The sequence below is a fragment of the Leuresthes tenuis genome, unplaced genomic scaffold, assembly GCF_036924035.1.
Source record: "Leuresthes tenuis unplaced genomic scaffold, fLeuTen1.0.hap1 SCAF_22, whole genome shotgun sequence".
Taxonomy (NCBI): Eukaryota; Metazoa; Chordata; class Actinopteri; order Atheriniformes; family Atherinopsidae; genus Leuresthes; species Leuresthes tenuis.
This window is the reverse complement of record NW_027325376.1, coordinates 8979578-9000024: the sequence shown is the minus strand read 5'-3', so window position 1 is coordinate 9000024 and position 20447 is coordinate 8979578. Positions and strand designations below refer to the sequence as shown.

Here is a 20447-nt window from a genome sequence, read left to right as displayed (position 1 = left end):
GGAAAGTGTAAAAGATAGCCAGCTGCTAGCCCAGGTGATGGCTCTCAGCTCTGGCCTTGCAGCTTTGGCTGTAGTGGCCCATTCCTTAAAAGAATATACGGTGTTGCGCTCTGTGCAATTCATCTTGTAATCCACATTTAAGCTGCTAAGCTTCCTTTGAAGGCAAATGAATGGTGACCAATGGCAAGAAAGATGGAGACGGAGGGAGAAGCAGGTGAACATTTCAGTGAGACTCACTGAGAGGAGAGAAAAGAGGTGGAATGTGGTAGATTCAACTGTAAGGAATGAAAGGTGGTTGGTTTGGGCTATATGAGCATAACCAAAGGTGACCTAAGCCATTTTCAACCCCTGATTGTCCCCCTTTATTCCCTCCTACTGCCCCTCCCTCCGTCTTTTTTCACTCTCTACTCTGTAGCTTAGTCTTTCTCGCCCTCTCTCCCCATGTCTGCTTCCAAATGGCAGTCATTATGCCGGACATGAAAAGTCATTTTAGTTCCGCCTGGCTTCTTCAAAGCGGCTAGCTATAATTGCAGATTGAGTAGAGAGAGAATGCCAGGGTTACACAGAATTTAAACATTGACTCTTAACCTTGTAGCGATGCAGGAATTTAATTTAGATTTCAACACAGTAAGGGCAAATGAGGAATAATAGAGAACAAATATTTGCATCAGTCTGTATACATATGCGGCCTTTCGTTGACTATATTTCTTGCTTTATGTACACAGGGAGATTTTTAAACATGTAGAAACATGTACAAGCGATTGAACTACAGGCACTGGGTCCCATTGCAAGATGTTCACTTCAACAACTTCGGCACTACTTGAGGAAACACTTCCAAATTATGAAAAATCCATCCCCTATTAAATGCATTCCTCATTCGTGAAATTGCTATGTGGCAATGTCACTGCACCCTCTAATGGAATTCTTTCTTCTGTGCCAATTCCAGCAGGAGTCTGGAAATGCAAATGGACAACAAAAACTAATCTTAAGCTTTATTAAAGAGAATAGTAATATTATTTCAGGTTAAGTCTACTCAAACAATTTTCCATTGAGCTTCTGCTGCAACGAACGCTAGATATTGTTTCTGTTCTTCAGGTCAATTCTGTTATAATCTTTCACATAATTTTCTGTGCACACACAGACTCCCTAAGGGTCATATATACATAGCCCTTTCCCAGTTTATGAGTTAGCCACCAGACTGGGCTGAGGACTTCTCCCTCGCACTTATCTGTTGCACCTTTATATTTTGCACAGGAGGTAGCACAAATGTTCTTGGAAAGAGCCTATAAGCAAAAGCCTCCATTTTTAACTTCTTGTTGCAAAGGCCTTTATCATAACACCCCATATTTTTTCTCCTGTCTCCAGGCTCTAACCACAGACTGCCTCTGAACTGAAGTGTTTTAGCTAAGTCATTCTGTTTTCATGGAGAATGGGGAAGCTGGAAGCAAGCAGGGAAGTGGGTGAAAAGAGAATATATAAACTGGAAAATATGTCTTCTATATGATACCTGCCTCACTGTCCACTCTAACGCCTCCCATTTCATGAATCGTAGCCCTCACTTACTCTCTGGTGAGCAGAAACAAATTCTGAAACTGTCATACTTTAATTGAAATTCCATCACTTGTGTGGCTGCTATTGTGGAATAATTTGATAAAGCAGTGTGACATGAATGCACAGAGCCGCCCGCCACTTCCATTTCTTCCTGCAGCTTTTATTTCCTCATTCTGTCGGGTATTCAAATGAACCTCAGTGGATTTTGCTCTCAGCCTTTCCAAAAATTAAGATAAGAGAAAACGAGACAATGGCAAGGCAAGGGGATAAAACAAAAATATTATTTTGGGAGGCAACACAGTCAGAATGAAATCTTAAATGATATCACCCCATTACCTTTATTTTTGCAATGTTTCAAAGTAGAATTATTATCCATCACTTGCTGTTTTGGTTATAATTAGTCCCAACTCTCATAAAGGGTTAATAGTGACAGACTGTTGGGATGATCCAAAATGGAGGTCAAGGGCAGAATGCCACTGCCAGTGCCACTGACCCCGATCCAAATCCATACCAGCATACACGCTCCCTGCTTATGCCTTCACAACTGGCTCCAGGCGTTTGGCATCCATCATATCTTCTGAAACCCAATCTGTAAGCAAAGGACAGCTGCAGCAAAAAAAGCAGCCCTCCCTGTTTCTGTCACATCGGTACTCCCCCTGTATGCAAGGCCTGGAGGCAAAGCCTCAAGGCAATGCATGTTCAACCAGGTTAAAAGTAACACTGTGCGTTGGTGTTATAGTACATACAAGTGAATTTTACAAGGGGGAGATGCAATTGGTGTGGGATGAGAAATGGGAAAAAGAAGATGTCTTATGTTTACTTTTTCATTTGAGACAAAGAAATAAAAAGAAAACTCTAAGAAAACATTTGTACCACAAATGGAGAATAGAGTTAACAGGAAAGAACAAGCTCAGCTTTAGCCTTGTGTTCCCTCAACTGCCAATAATATTTACGCCTCAGCTTTCTGCCCTGACAGAGTGATGGACAGTAGAGGTGATTTTTGCCCAGGCGTTAAAATAGGCTTCTTATTATTCCAACCCAGTGGCAACTTGAATATCAATAAAAACTGCCAGCGTTCCCCGATGTGTAAAACCAATGCCCCGTAGCGGTGTTTTTTATCAAGCAACCCACCCTTGACACTAGTTATGCAGTACTAGAGGTTACGGGAGGAAATGCTTGCCAAGTAAATAAGTGAGTGAAGCGATTGAATATAGGGGAAAAACACAGTGGGAGCAGGGCCAAAGTGAACCAAGGGTAAAGTCATGATCACTTCATTATGCTGCAATGCAGCTCAGTGTTCTGCGAAATCAAACTGCTTTACTCATTTGTCACATGGCATCAAGCTGGACTCTGTGAAGTGGCTTTTGTAGCTGGCAGGAGGCCCCTGAAGCACAGGCACACACGTCAGTTGATTAACAGGAGGAAACTTAACTGCACAGTATACAAAAAATGTGTGACACATACTCATATACATGCACAGGCACCTTGTTGCCCCTTGATATGACATCTACCTTTCAAACTTTTCTCTTGCATCTACCAACCACCAACCCTGCCAACAAGCAAGCTGCCTGCCTGTCAGTGGGTAGCAGTTAAGAGCCATTGTTGGTACAAAATAAGTTAGAATACACCCACTGGATTACAGAGGGCAGGCAGTGAGGGGGGTGATTGCTAACAGACCTATTGGCACTCCATCTCCTTTAGTTCCAACACCACGGCGCCCGATAATTGTGGCCTCTATGTTTACGTATCCATTTTTGTAATGCAAGTGTTGATTTCTCATTCCATACTTGTAATAGGGGCCCTGGCCTCGGAATTCCTGAAGCAGTGCACACAAACACATAAGTATGCACACAGAAAAAAAACCTCACTTTTTTTCCCTCCCTCTCTTTTTTCCCCTTCTCTTGAAAACAAACCTGTGAGTCAGAGCTACTTGGCTGTGCTGAGACAATGGGGTTGAGAGCTGCCGGCACACTTGTTTGTTAGAGAGCTTGGCTTCGTGCCTGAGAGGGACATGGATAAGGAAATATTCAAACATTGTATAGGTCTCCCAAATACCTATGTTGAATCAAATCACTGAAGAATTGGAGATTTTTTTTAACAATAAAACCTGTGTTTTTCCGCATGAGATCACATAGACTGGTAGCTGTGCACTTGGAAAGAGTTCCCTTATTTGTTTTATCTTAAAACTATAGATTTAAAAGAGTTAACTGGCTTCTGTCCAACATCTAGTTTTGAAAATACATCACTGTCTCTCCTAGACACCAAACATGTAGGATGTGATTTCAGAATGTGGTCTGAGCACAAAAATGGGAAAAAACAAAAGACCGGCAGGCACGCAAAAATGGCTACAGTTCCTCTTTCACAGTTTAATGAATGAATGCCATAAGCTCCGTCTTTCCAAGATACATACATTCACACAAACACAAGTGTTTGACACACAAAAAAGTCACTGTTTAATGCTATCTTTAAAACATATTTCTTATTTCCCACTGTTTACTTCAAGGTCTACCAATTACGTTATATACTAAGACTTTAAGCATTTGAAAATAACAAGACAAAGTATGAAGATTTAAATTAAAATGGTCGTGTCAGTGGTGCTTTTTGATGAATGAGACAATTGTTCCCTTCAGAGACTTTGGATAGCAGCAACTGAACTGAACACCACCTTGGTGCATATCCATTTTCCCTCCATTTGAGAGCTGCTGTAGCAACAGTAAAATTGGATCGGATGTGTGGTGGCAGCATTAATTGTGCTTTGTCAAAATTGGCCGAGCACTAATTGTTTGAGCCGGGAACTGTAAAACATGGAAGACAGCGGAGGCTGCTGGGGTGTGCTCTCCCAGAGTGCTTACTGGCTATAAACTTGGATATGCTTGAGCAAATTCACATGCACGGCGATTTGCATGTTTAAACACACACACACACATCTACTGGCCTTTAGAAGAAAAACATCACTAAACTGCTCCGCCTTCTGTAACCGACTTTTCATTTGGATGTAATAGCAGTATTTATCTATACTTGTACAACATCATACATAACCATGTATGGCAGATTTCTTAGTCTTGATCTTCAACAAACTTATGAGCATATAAAGTTATATTCTGAAATGATGAGGCCCCTATCACCATCCAGGTTAAAATACTAAAACAAAGTGAATGAGCCAAGCCTTTGTTCTTTCTTTTAATTAATTTGAGTTTCCCCCAGTAATAGTACCTTTGTATTTTCCCTAGCTTGTACCTCCCTCCAAACTGCATTTTCTCCTCACTGGTTGGGAAGAATGAGTCCCCTAGTGGCTCAAATGGCACCCTGAGCACAGGTGGTATGCGCTTCTACTGGAAATAAAGGTTCACTTTCACCTGATTGACGGTACATTCGCGTGACCGACCGACTCTCCGCCTGTCTGACTGATATTTTGCAGTCTTTTTAACATGCCTGCTCTTTAAAAAGCACAGTCAACTTTAAACCCCACCAAAATAAAACGTGTTCTAAAATAAGACTCGTTGGACGGGGGATCTCTGGAGAGTTGCAGGAATGCACTTTGAAATTCTTCACAATCCAGTCGCTGAAGAGGCTTCCACAACTCTAAAAGGATGCAGTGTATGAACTGTATTTGCATGGCAGCTTAAAGGGATCTTAAAATAACGTGTGAACTGGAATATTTTGTTATTTTGATGACATCACGGGGAACGAATAGCTGCAGGTTTATTTTAAACGCAACATGAAAGCGATGGATGTATGTTTAATTCGATGTGTGGAACTGAACGCATTTTAACCTTGGTGCTTTCAACAGAAACTGTGCGCCAAGACACTGATATTACAGCTGTACGTTTACAGATGTAGTTTAAGAGGAGTTACGTGTTCAAGACACTGTTCATTAGAGTACTGTTTGGCATACGAGGCTCGCTGTACTCATTAGTGCATCAGTTTCTCTCATCGGTCACAGGTTACGCGTATCCCTAACAACAAACTGTGCGTAAAACAAAAATCAAACGGCTATCATTCTTAAAAACGCCAGCACACTGCGTGTATGCGTCAGAAGCATAAAATCAGTACAATTGTATGTAACGAGTGCCACAAACATGTTTGAACCAACTTCGCGAGCCTTTTACGCACACCTGAAATCACTGCGGCAGCGACTTCAGTTCCGACTGTCACAACCTCCAAACTCACAGATCCGCCAGTCTTACCTTATCACCATTTTGCGTTCAGTTTGAAACTCAGTCTCTCCTTTCTTTCTCTTTCTCTGTCAAGAGAAGTCGAGAGTTTGTTTTACATCCAGTATTGGCAGTCGACTCCTGGGGCGATAAAATAACGTGGGGCAAAATAAAAAAGGATCCGTCCTCAGGTCTTCTTTTCCCCCCCGTTTGTTCGCCTCTTGCCTCGAGTTGTCCGAGTTGTCCGTTACCAGCGAGCTGATTGACGATTGTCTGGGTGAAGAGATAAAATCGCGCACATGTGGCGTGTATAATATATTCTCTGGTTTGGGTCTGCTGTGTTGTGCTCGTCAGATCTTCACTGTATTGAACGTGGCGAGACTGTGGTTGTGTTTTGAGAGTGCGGTGTGACTGGGACACACAGCCCTCCCTCCCGCTCAGACTCTCCCACCTTCTCTCACTCACTCTGTGTCTGTGAGTCTTTCTCTCCTTGCCGAGACCCGAGCACCAACTATAGAGTGTGTTCGTGTGTGTGTGTGTGTATTCGATGGGTTGGGGTGACGTCATTCTGTGAGGTCCCAGTCCGCCTGGCTCTTCTGTATGGACCCACCACCCAATCAGAAAAAAAAGGAACGTGCACTTGTACACGACCAGATTCGTATTAAATAGATGTCTATGTGTGTGCGCCTGTGCGCGTGCTTTGGGTGAATGTTTATATTTGTCTATGTTTCTATAGAAGAAGTCTAAAATTTGTGACTTAAATAAGACTATGTAAAGGAGAAACTGCCTTTCCTTGCAAGTTCTCCTTAAAGTTACCTATGGATAGCATTAATGTGTGTTAAACTAACAGTAGCCTACCTCTTCATAAACCTCTGACATTTTATTTGAGTGGAACAATATTAGGATTCGAAAAATGTATTCAATTATCAACTATTATTCCTGTAGTGGGACACGTGGCTGGAGCATATGGCAGATAGCATTGGTTGAGAGGTAGACAACATTCACACCTACAGCCAATTAAGAATCATCATTTAAACTAAGCTATCAAGGCAAACTGAACACTTTGAAAAACCATCCAAAATCAAAAGGAGAAAATGCAAACTCCACACATAAAGGCCTCAGTCAGCCTGCAATTCCCAGATTGTAAGATGTCAATGCTAACCACCATGCCGCTTAACTGCCAAAAAAATGTTTTATATTGGAAATATAAATAGCCCCAATATAATGCAGATTATCCCAGTCATTGTCAAATTATTGTATAATATTACAGCCACTGCTGCAGTATTATGTGAACATTACTTTCATTGTTGTAACTGGTTAAAATGGAGCTAATTTTAACATCGTATTGTGGCAGACAATACATCTGTCAGTCAATATCATCAGCAGCTATTAGCCAATCACAGATACATATATTGATATCGGAGCACACATCGTGCGATTTGTGACGATGTCCATTTTTTTTCTTTCTTTTCCTTTTTTCCCTTAAAGGATGCTTGTGCTGCAACACAAGCCGAGTAGTTCAGGCACTGTTTACACGACTGAGCATTGTCTTCAGCATGTGTAGCATCCCTTCATCTGAGTAGCCACGTCAGACTGTCCTCATGGAAAATTGGTGGAAAGAATCAATCATATTCATATTTATATTCTCTTATTTATTTATATTCTCCTATTACAAAAACTGCATATGAACAGTTACTTTGCATTCTTTCGAAACATCTCATCCCTATAGCTGAATGCTGTCTACCTAACGTTAAGTGGCAAAGTTAACCATCGACAGATCCATTTCACATTTCTTATCTAATTTAAGCTCGGATTGAAGTAATTTGTGATGTCATCACATTGCATTTCATTCTGTTCTAAACCAGTGCTTTGTATCTATGTGCCTCTTATTTTCTCACTCTGCTCATACATTATGTTCATCAGTACAGCCAATTTCCAATAAATCTTCTGACTGACATGTTTTTTCCTCTCTTTTACCACTTTTTTGGATGATTACTGAGAACAATGTTAAATAATAATTGGTTGCTCAATTATCTGATTATAGGGACTGTGTAAAAGTTTATATTTGAAATTACAATACGTGTTGCAACAAAATATTACAAGTCAATGCATTTGCTTCACTTCAGCGCATGAGATAAGTTGCTTATAGCATAAGTTTTATTAGAATTGGAGGATTTTTTTTTCACTGAAACAGAAGCAAAGAACAAAAGACAGAGTTATTACTGAGGAGAAAAAATATTTTTTTGTACTTTTCTCAATTGGCTTTGGCAAGAGTTTGATTTAACAGCTGGCTCCACTCCATTGATCTAATGGGTTGATGCTGGCCTATGATAGACAAATGGCTCACCTGCCAAGTAGTTCTTGAAAGTGCCTACCCTCTTACAAAAAGTTTCCAATGGGATTAGAAGAATTATGAAGAGGCATAAAACAACAGGCAAAGTACAAGTAATTTTTGCTCAGTTTCCTTCCACCACTGATTCCCACGCGGGGGGGGGGGCAAGTGGCAAATAAAAGAGTAAGTGTAAAATCTCTCCATTTGACCCATCACTAAGAGACAAAGTTAAAAACCCCTGCATGGGGGTCTGCTTATTTTGTCCGACTTGGTTTAAATGTGTGTGCATGTCTATTTGGGATATATTTCATCTACCGTTTTTTTCAATGGCTTTAAAATGTGGAAAGCACATTCTTTATTGTGAACCCCAAAGTAATCGGTAAACAGTTAATCACTGTGTAATGATTCCAAGACGCCATTCATTCACATCCATGACACCGAGTGGATGTAATGTTGCATGATAATAGTTTAATAATAACATAGTTAAGTGCATGTTCTTCTGATGTACTGCTGAAAAAAATAACAGCAATGTCCCAGGGAGACAGATGACTATGACCAATTGTGTTTTGAGAAAAGTTGCTCTTGTGGCAGCAGCCCAAACCCTGTGATGTACAACTTAGCCCTGAAGACATGAACATCGAGTATCCAACAACAGTACTCTGAGAAACAAGGAGGTAGACTACCCGAGTCAGCAGATCTGTTTTCTTACCAGCTCTCAGACGTGTCATTTATCTGACTGAGTAACTGTGATTATGATTTATGCCTGTAAATTATATCTAGCTCCATTTTCTGAAGGCAGAATTTGATAGTCTTTGCGTGTACATACATAGGCCAGAGGAAAGCATGAGTTTTGTGACAATGACCGGTGGAGAAACTTGATGAAATTACCGTTAAGTGAACTATTACCCTCAACTGCTGGCAATGAAAAAGGGCTGTGGGAGTGGGATGATGTGTCTCAAGGCAGAGCTTACTGTAGATTGCAGATGTGCATTTATCAGACTTACAAAATAGAAACTGTTTGAAAAAAAACAATGTTGACTTATTGACAGTATGAATTGAAGGCTGGAACATTGTTTTGGTTGTGAAAAAGACACTAAAACAGTAAATATTTTGCTTGATGAACTTAATTTTGTTTAAAAAAATATTTTTAAGCCTGCAGCTCAGGCCTGCTGACATTATTTTATTAAATCTCTCAACAACACTCTTGAACAGAACAAGATGACAATAGTGATTAGATTTATAACTCACTCTGCATCTAACCTTGTGCTTTCATATTCTTGGCACCATCTAAAGCAAGTAATCCAGCAGCACTTGCTGATAAATGGGGAGCAAGGGTAGGATTTACCAAGAGTCTGCATGGGACATGGTTGTCTATAAACCATTTCTCTGTCATTAAAAAGCATCCGAGATTGAAAACTTGATAAGCTGAACAAAAATGCTTTAAAACCTGCTGCAAGTTTTTGCTATTAATACACTTTACAACAAAAGGGCAATTCAAAGACACTTGATTTCTTTGCAGGAAGACAGTAACAGTACAGTGATTTTGAGGGGAGCCATGCCTGTTTGATTCTGTGATTTTATAATGGCTCGTGCTTAGATTGATACACATGTAGGGTCATGTAATGTATTGCGCTGATTGACGTTTACTCTGTAAATATCATTTAAATGCAGCAAAGGATGCTAAAGGTTATCAATATGCATTTGCTTAGGATGAATAATGTAGGCAAATCTTTTGATGTATGTGTTTCCCTGTGTACCTGCCTACACAGTCAGTCTTTGGGGATTATTCTAAGCTCCAAACTAATTAGCACTGTATATTCTCATTGCTTTGAAATTCAGTTTATTCTTTTTTCTTACTTACTTTCTTGTATTTTTCAATGGACAATAAAACAAAGGTAGTGGGTAGAAAATTGCAATGCCATTTTTCAACTATCAGGTCACTTAGTGTTATGAATGCATTCATTTTTTGCTTTTCACAACCATGTGAAGTACCAGAACTAAAGTGAATTATCTTGGCACCTATTTGGAGAATCCCAACACCTGGAACGTTATTGTCTGAGCTTTGATTATTTATTTGATTTTGTTTTGTTTCATGTCTTTTTTTTTTTAATTTGTGCAGGCAGCAGGTCAGAGTTAATTCTTTGACACCAGCTGATTTCCAGAAACAAATCCTACTAAATCTCATTTTTCTGTTTTCACCAGCCATGACCATGAAACTCGGTACTGGCGCTCCTATCCAACTCAAGGGTGAATCGTAATATTTTTGGGGAATTCTTTTATTCAAGCATGAGGTCAGAATTTCAATTTCCCCAATAATTTTATGTTTAGGTCCTGTCACAGACTGGTGACCTGTTCACGGCGTACCATGCCTCTTGCCCGATGGAAGCTGGGATAGGCTCCAGTAACCCTGAATGGAATTATTATTTTTTTGTCTTGATGCCAGTGTTGGTGTGTGTATCATATATATATGTATAAAATCTACTTCTAGTTTACAAGAAAAGAGGTCCTCATTCAGTCTGCTTAACGAGGTCCTTAGTAATACTAGTCAGCTGAATCTGAATTAAAGGCCACTGCAGGCTCAGACTGGATTTTGTTGCTCAACAGGCTGGGGTCAATTATTTTGTAAGTGATTCCAAAAACTGCTGTTTCAGTATCAAGCTTTAAGTTTGACAGGGCTGATGGCAACTTAAGAGAGGTATTTTTCCTCCGTAAATAACATTCTTATTTTTGATAAGTTACACTTGTGATTTTGCATAAAAACTCAATAAATAAATAAAAATTAGAATCTACCTTTTAGTGTCAGACTGAAAGATGTGAAAAATGCAATATCTTTCACTGTCAATCTTCCTGTAGCCCAGGGTGCAGGCCTTTTCACCCTTGACAAGTTGCTGACACTTTACAAATGACTGTCCGTTAAGTCATTACTCTGTTCCCTATGACCCAAAGACAACACCATGTATAAAGAGAAATGAGACAAGAGAGAGTTGTCTGAATTACAAACAGGGATTGTTGTTTTCATATCCCCACACCTCAGAGTTGATACATTTATAGTCCCTACCTCCCCTGCAACCCTGATCAAGTAAACCAGTCATCGTAAAATTAATTTCCCCATCAAGCGAGACTCACGCTGTTTGGGATAACAATCTATCTTAAGCGGATAAATCTAATCCAATGTGTTGAGACGGATGGAGATTGACTTGTTTATGGCCGCTGCCCAGGCAGTCAAGAGAAGGAGAGAAGGGTGCGGTGGGGAGCGAAGAGCAACAAATGCCAAGGTGATCTTAGACACACCTCCAAGGCACAAAAAATGTAAACCAATACCTAATTCTAGTATTTGACTGAAACATCTGATAGTTCTCTTCCCTCCTGGAATCTGTCAGTCATGATAGATGACTAAGTATACGGTCATGCCCTTATGAGAAATTAAAGTTTGGTTAAAGTTGTAAGGCCTAATGGCCACAGTTAACCGCAGACAAAACAAGATTTTTTGATGTGATTGAAATGATTAAGTATGATGGTGAGATTGACTGCAGTAATCACGTTCAAGATCGACAAGCAGTGTTGAATTTATTGGTTGGATGCCAGAGAGTTGAATGAAGGGCCTTACACATTCACTTACTGACCCACATAACTTGGAGTCTATGCAGCTGTTTCACATGTCCCTCAAGGCTAAACATTCTTCAATCTGTCCTGGAGCTAGATCATTAAATTGTTCATATTTCTGTTTTCGAATGAGACTTTACTGAATTCTACAAGAGGAAAGTGGATGTTATCAGTCACACATGACTTAAAAAATAATCATAACTCTATGAAGCAACTTGGTATCACAAACAGTGTGTACTCTCTTAAACCCTCTTTAGGATTTCTCTGAGGTATTAAACAGTCTAGACTAAAGACCAACAATCATGTTAGAAAAACATTCTTTGCCATATATCAAAATTCTCAAAACTCAGCTTTCCTGTTTTATCACGACTATGTGGGTGTAATCTGATCAAATTTGATGGCACTGCAAGCAACATGAGCAGAGACAACTCCCTTACTGTCATCACTGAAACGTTGTTAAACTTTGATTACACAGTATAGCCATTTGAACACTGGAGATGTTCAGGAGCATGTGCGGACAATTTAATTTGGTCCTTTGCTGTTCACACAAGCACATCACATTGGGAAGCTTTATACAGGAGATATACTCTCCTGGCTAGAAATGCGAGGGAGGGGAAGCAGGGGAACGGTTGTCTAGAGCGTGTAGGAGGCAGCAAGTGATGCAGAAATTACGCTGTGGAAATAATTGTGTTTCCTTTACAAAGCATTGAGGCTCTTTATTATGTTGATACGATTGTGTACTGCATGTATCCATACGTATCCACAATAACAGGGAGTGCGCAGAAAGCAGCAAATAGGTGAGCAGAACAGAAAAACTCTGTGCTGCACACACCCATCTTTGCTCACACAGCGGCAGTAAATACGCCGTTATACTCCCTGACACATACATCGTGTCACTCATTGATGTTCCAGAGATTGTCCTTAGGGCTGATTGGAAAATCTCAGCAAAATGTCTGCAGCTTATGTTGCAGACATTTGCGTTCTCACATGTCACCACTCTAGAAAATCTTTAAAACATTTCAGGACTCCAGTCTATGTGTGAAAGCAGCTTATTAACCCTGACATTTTTCAGCTGGGTCTCAGCCACTTCAAACCAGTAAGAAAAGTACTTAAACATAAATTCATAGAAACAACTTGCATATTTGCAGTGTTGTAAACTTCGAGTGACTTGAGGTAATACTTTAGGGTCTTACTTTTGGTGCTGCCAGTGTCTTGTGAGAGAAGCTCACTGCAGGCGGATGTTTCATGCTTGATTTCAAACATCACAGGGCGTCAGTGTGGCAATTAAAAACAGTGCAACCACAGACGGAGACATGATAGTAGAAGTTTTTAGTTTATAGTTCAATACGTCGCAATGCACAAAATATTGCCTGCCACAGAGAGGGTCACAGGCACATCAACAATGAGAATACAATATGGTGCACTCTTAAGGAGGTGCTGCTTGAACTCTTATTTGACATGTACAGTTTGGCCAGTTGCAGGGCACGCCATGAGTCTGAGTAACTGCTGAGTCACCAGTAGTCAATATCACCTTCTTATGATGTCAAGCAGAATCAAATTTGTGATGTGGCTCATGGATGGGACCTCAGTTTGAATTAGGTGTAGTGCTGGCATGGGACGCAATGAGCTGAAAAGCAATTAGATCCATTAACAGATCAACTGGGATGGTGTGAGCAGACATGGTGCAAAGCTGCCTGTGCAGCGAGACAAAGAGAGAGATAAAGGCAACGAGGGAAAAAGGGTTTAGACAGATTGAGTCAACTCTAGCTTGGCAGAATCACTCAATGGAACCTAGCTCAGGACGTCTGTCCACCAAAACAATTCAAATTGTTGTGTGAATGAGTGTTAAGTGCCTCACAAGCAGGTATCAATCAATAGTGTGATCATGCAACTGAGATGGAGAAGAAGGAAAAACAGATCGAAGTGGATAAGAAGCACTTTTGATCTGGGCACATTTATACTTCACGACTATTCAATCAGCATGAAGTCACTTCTGCAGTTGTGGAGATTGCTCGCTGTAGAAGAGGAAATACATAAGCAAGTAAGCTGTAAGAACCATCCACTTTCTACTTCCATGCATGGCAAACATCTTGTACCATACTGTACTGATACACTGGTTGTTCTGCTTTTTAGGGATATATATATATATATATATATATATATATATATAAAATGGGTATAAATGGGTTCCCTTTGGAGGGTGGCTGGGCTAAGCCTTAGTGATAAAGGTGAGCAGCTCGGCCATCCTGAGGAAGCTCGGAGTAGAGCCGCAGCTCCTCCACATCAAAAGAAGTCTGCTCAGGTGGTTCGGGCATTTGCTTAGGATGCCTCCTGCTCGCCTCCCTTTGGAGGTTTTCTGAGCACGTCTCACTGGGAGGAGGCCCGGGGCAGACCCAGGACCGTTGGAGGGATTATATGTCCCTTCTGGCCTGGGAACGCCTCGGGATGCACAGGAGAAGCCGGAGAGTGGATGGTTGCCTGGGTTTCTCTCCTGGACCTGTTGCCTCCGCGACCCGACTTCAGATAAGCGGATGAAAATGGATGGATATACATAGATATAAATATATAATATTTTTTTTGTGTGTGGTCCGTGTGCACTCTCCCACTCCACAATGTAAAACTGTTTAGTGACTGCTCAAGGAAAGTGACAGAAGCAAAGGAGTTGATCAGTAAATATATCAATCAACAACAATAGTTTGGTTATATACTAATGCTGTATGGAGCATTTATCATTATTTATTGTTCACAGATTATTGGACCACTTTGGTTGCTGCTAATGTTATTTTTATCTTTTTCTTCCTTAAAATGAATATATATCAAGAAAACATGAACTGATAACCTCCTACTTACCTAACGGTTGAAATCTATGAACAAAGTGGACAATGGCTTTGGATCATTTTTCAATTCTGTCACACAGATTTATAAAACTCCCTAAGTAGAAAGTAGTGTAGAAAGAGAGATAATGTGACATATTTGCTAATTTATTTGCCAGTTCTCTATTTTCTCCTCTAAGTCTGTATTCCCTCTAACCCTCTTCTCCAAAAGAATAGTGACACATATCTAATTTCTGTAAGCATCACTTTATGTCTGTCAGTCTCGATCCATTCTAGTCTTTTATTTTTCCCTCTTTGCAGGTTTCTACACCAGGCATTTATGAGAAACCTCTCACTATAGACGATTGATCATGGTCATTGTTTGCACCGGGTCCTCCATTTTACAGTTCAGTGTTCATGAAAAGGAGCATTTGCCACTTCTTTCTATCACTCCCTCCACCCCAAAATATACTCAATGCACATGCTCTCTGTCTCTCTCTGACCAGTGATCCACTGCTGACATGTTCACAAGCAAACCTTCATAAATTTCACACCTGCAATGCCCTTCTATGCCAGTGTGGAAGGTAGGAGGAGGTGAATTGATCGGTGAAAGCTGACAAAGCTTGCTTCAATTCAAATTCAAAGGGTGCCAGAGCTACTTGCATGTGGGACATACAGGACATGGAAATGGAAAATCATTAATACAGTTTTTTTAGATGAACATAAACAGGATGTCGAAAAAGTTGTCCTGTGTCTTTTTCATGATGTTGACAACACCATTGGCAAAGCTGCAATTTTTTGTGTCACTGCCTACCATTAACTGCCCCCCTGTCGTTAGCCTCTTTCTTATTTAATTCCCCAAAGATGAATCATGCAACTTTCGTTTATAAATCTAGTAATATTATAAAAATTGTGATAGAAAGAGCCATCCAGAAGGTAAACATCCTTTCTACTCCCTTCCTCCCTTTAGTCTGAGGAAATTAGGCCTTCTATCATGAACCAACTGGTGCATTTATGAGTTGCTAAAGCAATTGGCGATAGTGATGAGAACTCGGCTGAGGCAAAGGTAGCATACTCACCTGAAGAGAGCCTTAAGCTAAATGCTTCAATGAAATAACAGAAAGGAGATGAATAAGGAGGGGAAAGAAAAGAGTATCAAGGTGTCTCATTCACTGGCTCAGGGGTTTATGGGATTGCTCCCAGCTGTCACTCTATGTAGTGAATCCAAGGCGCCGTAATATCTTAATTGTTTCAAATTAAATGCTCGTAAAATGGCAAAGGAAATGAGTTTTTCTCTCTGGCTAATCCAAAGCAGCCCCTTGACTTACATCTGGGCCCGCTTTAAGTGAGAGGGGGTTGAAAAGGTGGAATGGGTCCCACAAGAGTTTGCTATGGATATGATGTTGTGGAATTAGTGTTTATAGGCTGTGAACTGTGAGCCTATCACTGTGCAAATGTGAATCACATGTCAGAGCGTCTCTTAACCCTTTTGCCTTTTTTTCCTTTCACTTACAATCATTCTCCCTTTCTCTGCTAAGTCTCCCTTTTATTAATCCTTTACACTCGTCCGCATGAGTTTATTTGTATTGATGTATGTTTGGGAGTAGAATGCGTGCACACAAAGGTTTATCATAATAAATAGCCTAAATATCCTGTAGGGAATCAAACATTTATTTGCCCCCCATATCTCCCTCTGTCACGTCTGAACTCATTCCATAGCTCACGTTCAGATCACTCAACCAACAGAAGGGTCCTCAATGATATCAGTCTTGCTGTTAAACACACACACTTCTACATGTGTACATTGATGAAAATGTGCATGTTGGCATACATGCAAAGAGACAAATACTAAGCTTGAGACTCCTCAATCACCAGATTAGGAAATATATTGCTTCATATTTATGGCTTAACATACCAGCGGTTTACACACTTAATACATGACTTATGTCTGAGCACATCACACCATATTACATATGGCGATTCTGAACCGAATTTCTATTCTGAGTGACTATTAGAATGTCTCATTAGCCCCTGTTAACGTGACATCTCTCCTCCCATTTTTGTACAAATACCATCTCAAAATTGTATCCCTAATAGGCAAATCCAGCAGACAATTACATGTCATTACATCTACAAAGTAGCTTTGTGATGGGGTGCAAGTAGTTAGGGTGGTAAGGGCAGTGGGGTAAATCATTGTGAAATGAAACCCCAACTGAACTGAGAAGGCCTGACATCTCTCCACTAGCTGAAAAGGGAGAAGGGTAAAGAAAGCCTTAATGCAATTATTGCAACTAAAACAATCCCTCCTTAAAATTTTAAAATCCTGTGACACTGTCTTAAGCAGCAGACCATATATTCTTAACTGAAAATGGAACAAAAACATCACATCAAAAGTTGACACATATAATAGTTTTACATAGGTCTTTGTATCTTTCTTTTTTAATGCTATTTTGAATTATATCCCATTTGATCACATCCCATCTATTCCCTTGCTTTAGTTCTGTCATGGCTATTTCTCTCAGCTTGTCCTCCTTTTTATTCTTCTCATTCTGTTTTCAAGTGTCTTTTTCTAGTCCCTCTAAGGTGACAAGAAAACTCCACAGATCTGACTTTTTTTTTCATTCACACACTACACAACTCATCTTCCTCTGTTCTATGATATGCTGTCAAATATTTCTTTTACATTTTTCCCTCTCTTTTCATTGACCATTGTTATTACCTTTATGCCCTGTCTGTATGATTTCCTATTTGGCATGGCTTAGAGAGCAAATTCACATAACCCTTTTTTTCTTATCCATACATCATGCTCTTTAAAGACTCCCTATGACCTCTTGCTTTGAACTATTTAGCTTTTATTTAGTCTTATGATTTCATCGCTCAGATTCTCAATTAGCTGCCTATTGCAGCAGTTTGCCCTGCTTGCTGCTAGTTTCACACTCTGCCTCATTCGTTTCTCTTCTTCTCTCTCTCTGTGCCATGTTTGTGGCCTTTCGCTCTCTGCACATCTAATGGCTGGGGTGTAATCCACTGGCTAATCTGCTGACAGCCTGTGTGACAAGGCATTAGCTTTGTGTCACTGCCTACCATGCTGCTTCTCAGCATGTGTGTGTCAGAGAGACAGATTCAAAGAAAAAAAAAAAAAAAAGAGAGGAGTCTATGAATGTTGGTGCATACCAATAGGGTGCAAGTAGTGGCTTACGTGTGTTTGTTGCTTGATGTCAGTTAGATGCCCAAGTGTAAAATTGATATTGTAGCTCCCAAGTTTTTACATGGACATTACATGGACATGTAAAAACTTAGGAGCTTCCATTTTTTAAAAACTTCCATTTTTTCCACTATTTATGTCCAGTGCTAATGTGTTTTGTCCTCCATAGGTGATAGAAGTTTTAAAAAGATACCACGTCAGACTACTATGAGTGCTGCAACAGGGAGACAGGACAAGACAAGACAAAAGACAAAAACAAAGCCTTGTCAGGGTGCCTCCTTCCTTTGTCAGCAACCAGCCTTTGTTAAATAAGGCTCAGATTATTTCCAACTATTGTACTTTTTATATTGTATTATTTTCATGATAATAGCTTTCAGGATTAGTTTATTTCTTATTACATTTGGCTCCAAAGCCTGGTACTCACGTCGCCCAAGCTAAGAATTATTTGCATTATTGATTAAACTGTTAAACGTATTGGATCACTTTTTTCTTCTATATCATGTCTGAGGAAAACTGTTTCTCAGAGCCTTAGGCTCAGTGTAGAAATATTATATTGTCTCATTCTATAAATATTGAATCCCCAGATATAAAGTAGACAAAAGCAGAAAGTAGATGAGAGCCCCAATTTAAGCTGAACAGTTAATTGATCATTACAGTTATTTGTAACTGACTAATAATTCCAGCATAACTATCTTTAAGTTTTCAGATATGTGTTTGCATTTGGGTGTCTTCATGAGTGGTCAAGCAACTCCATGTATGTCCCATGATTTTTCATATTCTGCAAAAAATAATATATTTCTACCTTGATGCTTATCTAAATCAACAGTCCCAGTAAGGCACAATTCACCTTTATTTAGCCAATAACTCTGTTTTTTAGCTTCTCTCCCCCCTTTGTCTCCACCTGAGTGATCCCGTTATCACAGCTGACCCCTTGCTAGATCTGTCGACAGCCAAAGAGATTACACCAAAGGCCAAGGAACACACTGGGCTCCCTGCTTGAAGAGGGAGAGAGAGACTGCCTGATCCCCTGATGCTGATAAACTGACCAAAGCTTTGGGAATTCAAGAAGGTCCTATTGAGAATGGGCAGAGTGGTGAGTTGGGGGTTTTTGCTATGTTTGACTATAAGTCTGCCACTAATCACAAAGCTTTTCAGAGGGGATAAAGGAAAATAGAATGGGTGTTTGGTTTGGACTGGAATATAAGGTTGTTAAGCTCTAAATGGATAATACACGTTTTCCTAAAAGCTTGTGAGTTTAGTTTTGATCAAATCTACACAGCACATGGAATATTCTGTACAGCTGGATGAAAGTTGTCACATCAGGGAATTAATTCTGTTACACATTTCTTAAAGTCAGCTGCTAAGCATCTTGTAGATTATTTGCTTTGTGCTAATGTTCTTTGAACTCTTGTCAACAACAGGTTTACGTCATACATGGTATAATGTTTTACACAACTGCTCAGACTTGGAGTGCAAAAGTTAATGGTTTTATTGGTTTATACCCTAATCCTAATAAATTATTATCCCTGAGGAACTTTGAATAATTTTATACATGTTCATTTATGGTTATTCATTGATCCATTCATCCACACTGTCATATTTAAAATGTTGCCACATGGGGGATATTGTGCCAATCAAACGAGAGCACAGCACAATCATTATTGATTCACGCACCATAAAAGCAGAGCAGAGTAAGACAGACTTCTGTGAAACGTGGCTTGCCAAAATGCTGTCAGAAACGAAGGTTTGATGGCTCACTTGTCCACGGCTTCCACATCATGTTGTCTTCACCAGCTGCTGTTTGACAGAAAGGAATTCTTCCCCGCTGTGTGCAAAAGCACAGCTATCAACTTAAGAGACTTGACAGCAACACACCATGGGCCCATTTTTTCCCCGATTGTTTCATAATAGGTGTTACCGGTGGAGCATCTGCAAATGGCATATGATAAAATAACAGCAACAAATAAAGATGAAGTTGAGAGAGTAGAAATCCGATGGTCTCTTTCTCTGTAAATTAGTTAAATTTTAACTCTGCATTTCAGATTAATACTGTATGCATTACCATGAGCGTTTATTTTCCTTTTGTTGTCTTTTATTGTTCGTTTTGTGTCATTATTTTAAGGGTATGCAGTAGAGTCAAGACATAAAAAAGTGCAGCAGCCAATACAGTCCTGGGAAGCAGCGAAAGCAACTGCCTTTTATTGATCTGTCCTTAATTACAGGAGTCAATAAAATTTATGACTTTCAGGCCTGCCAGAAGCCACTTATATGGCATACTGAGTTAGGCAATCACTTCTAATGGCAAGTGATCAAATGATATACTGCTCTGCCATCCAAAAACAGTAGGGAACGAACATGGGGGGATAAACTCCAGCCTGGAGTCACATATTGCCAAACAATGTTGCTAGAGCTCTGCAGTTATACTATGAACAAAATTCAGAGAAGGTTATCAAAATGTAAAATAATTTGATAATATATTTGTGGCTTTACAAAAGTAACTGCACTAGTATAATGTAAAAATTGTAATCATGCTTATCTTCTGAGACACCGTTTGATGAATGCAGTCAAAAATACTGTATGTCTGCATATGTGGACAAAATTATATGTGCAGTACATCGCATGCTGGTGGGCTTGTTGCTGATTGTGAGAGCGAGACAAAGCTTCAAAAGATTTAGATCATCGTAATTAAAACATAAATTGGAGATATTGAGTTGCATGCAGTCACTTGAGCAGGTTTCAGAGAAGCATTGATTCATACAAGCGCTTGGAAACAATTCTTGTTATGCACA

General features: G+C 39.9%; 1 protein-coding gene across 37 annotated transcripts in view; it reads right to left on the bottom strand.

Moving 5' to 3' along the window:
- Nucleotides 1-20447, bottom strand: part of LOC140281575 (receptor-type tyrosine-protein phosphatase delta-like) — a 339321-nt gene that overhangs the window by 113926 nt on the left and 204948 nt on the right. Inside the window, exon 1 of one of the 37 annotated variants that reach the window (XM_072376021.1) lies at nt 5739-6192. The exons of the other annotated variants lie outside the window; for them this stretch is intronic. The gene's annotated coding sequence lies outside the window, so the exon portion shown is untranslated. Of the gene's footprint in view, nt 1-5738; nt 6193-20447 lie in introns of those variants that run through there. 37 annotated transcript variants of the gene reach the window in all.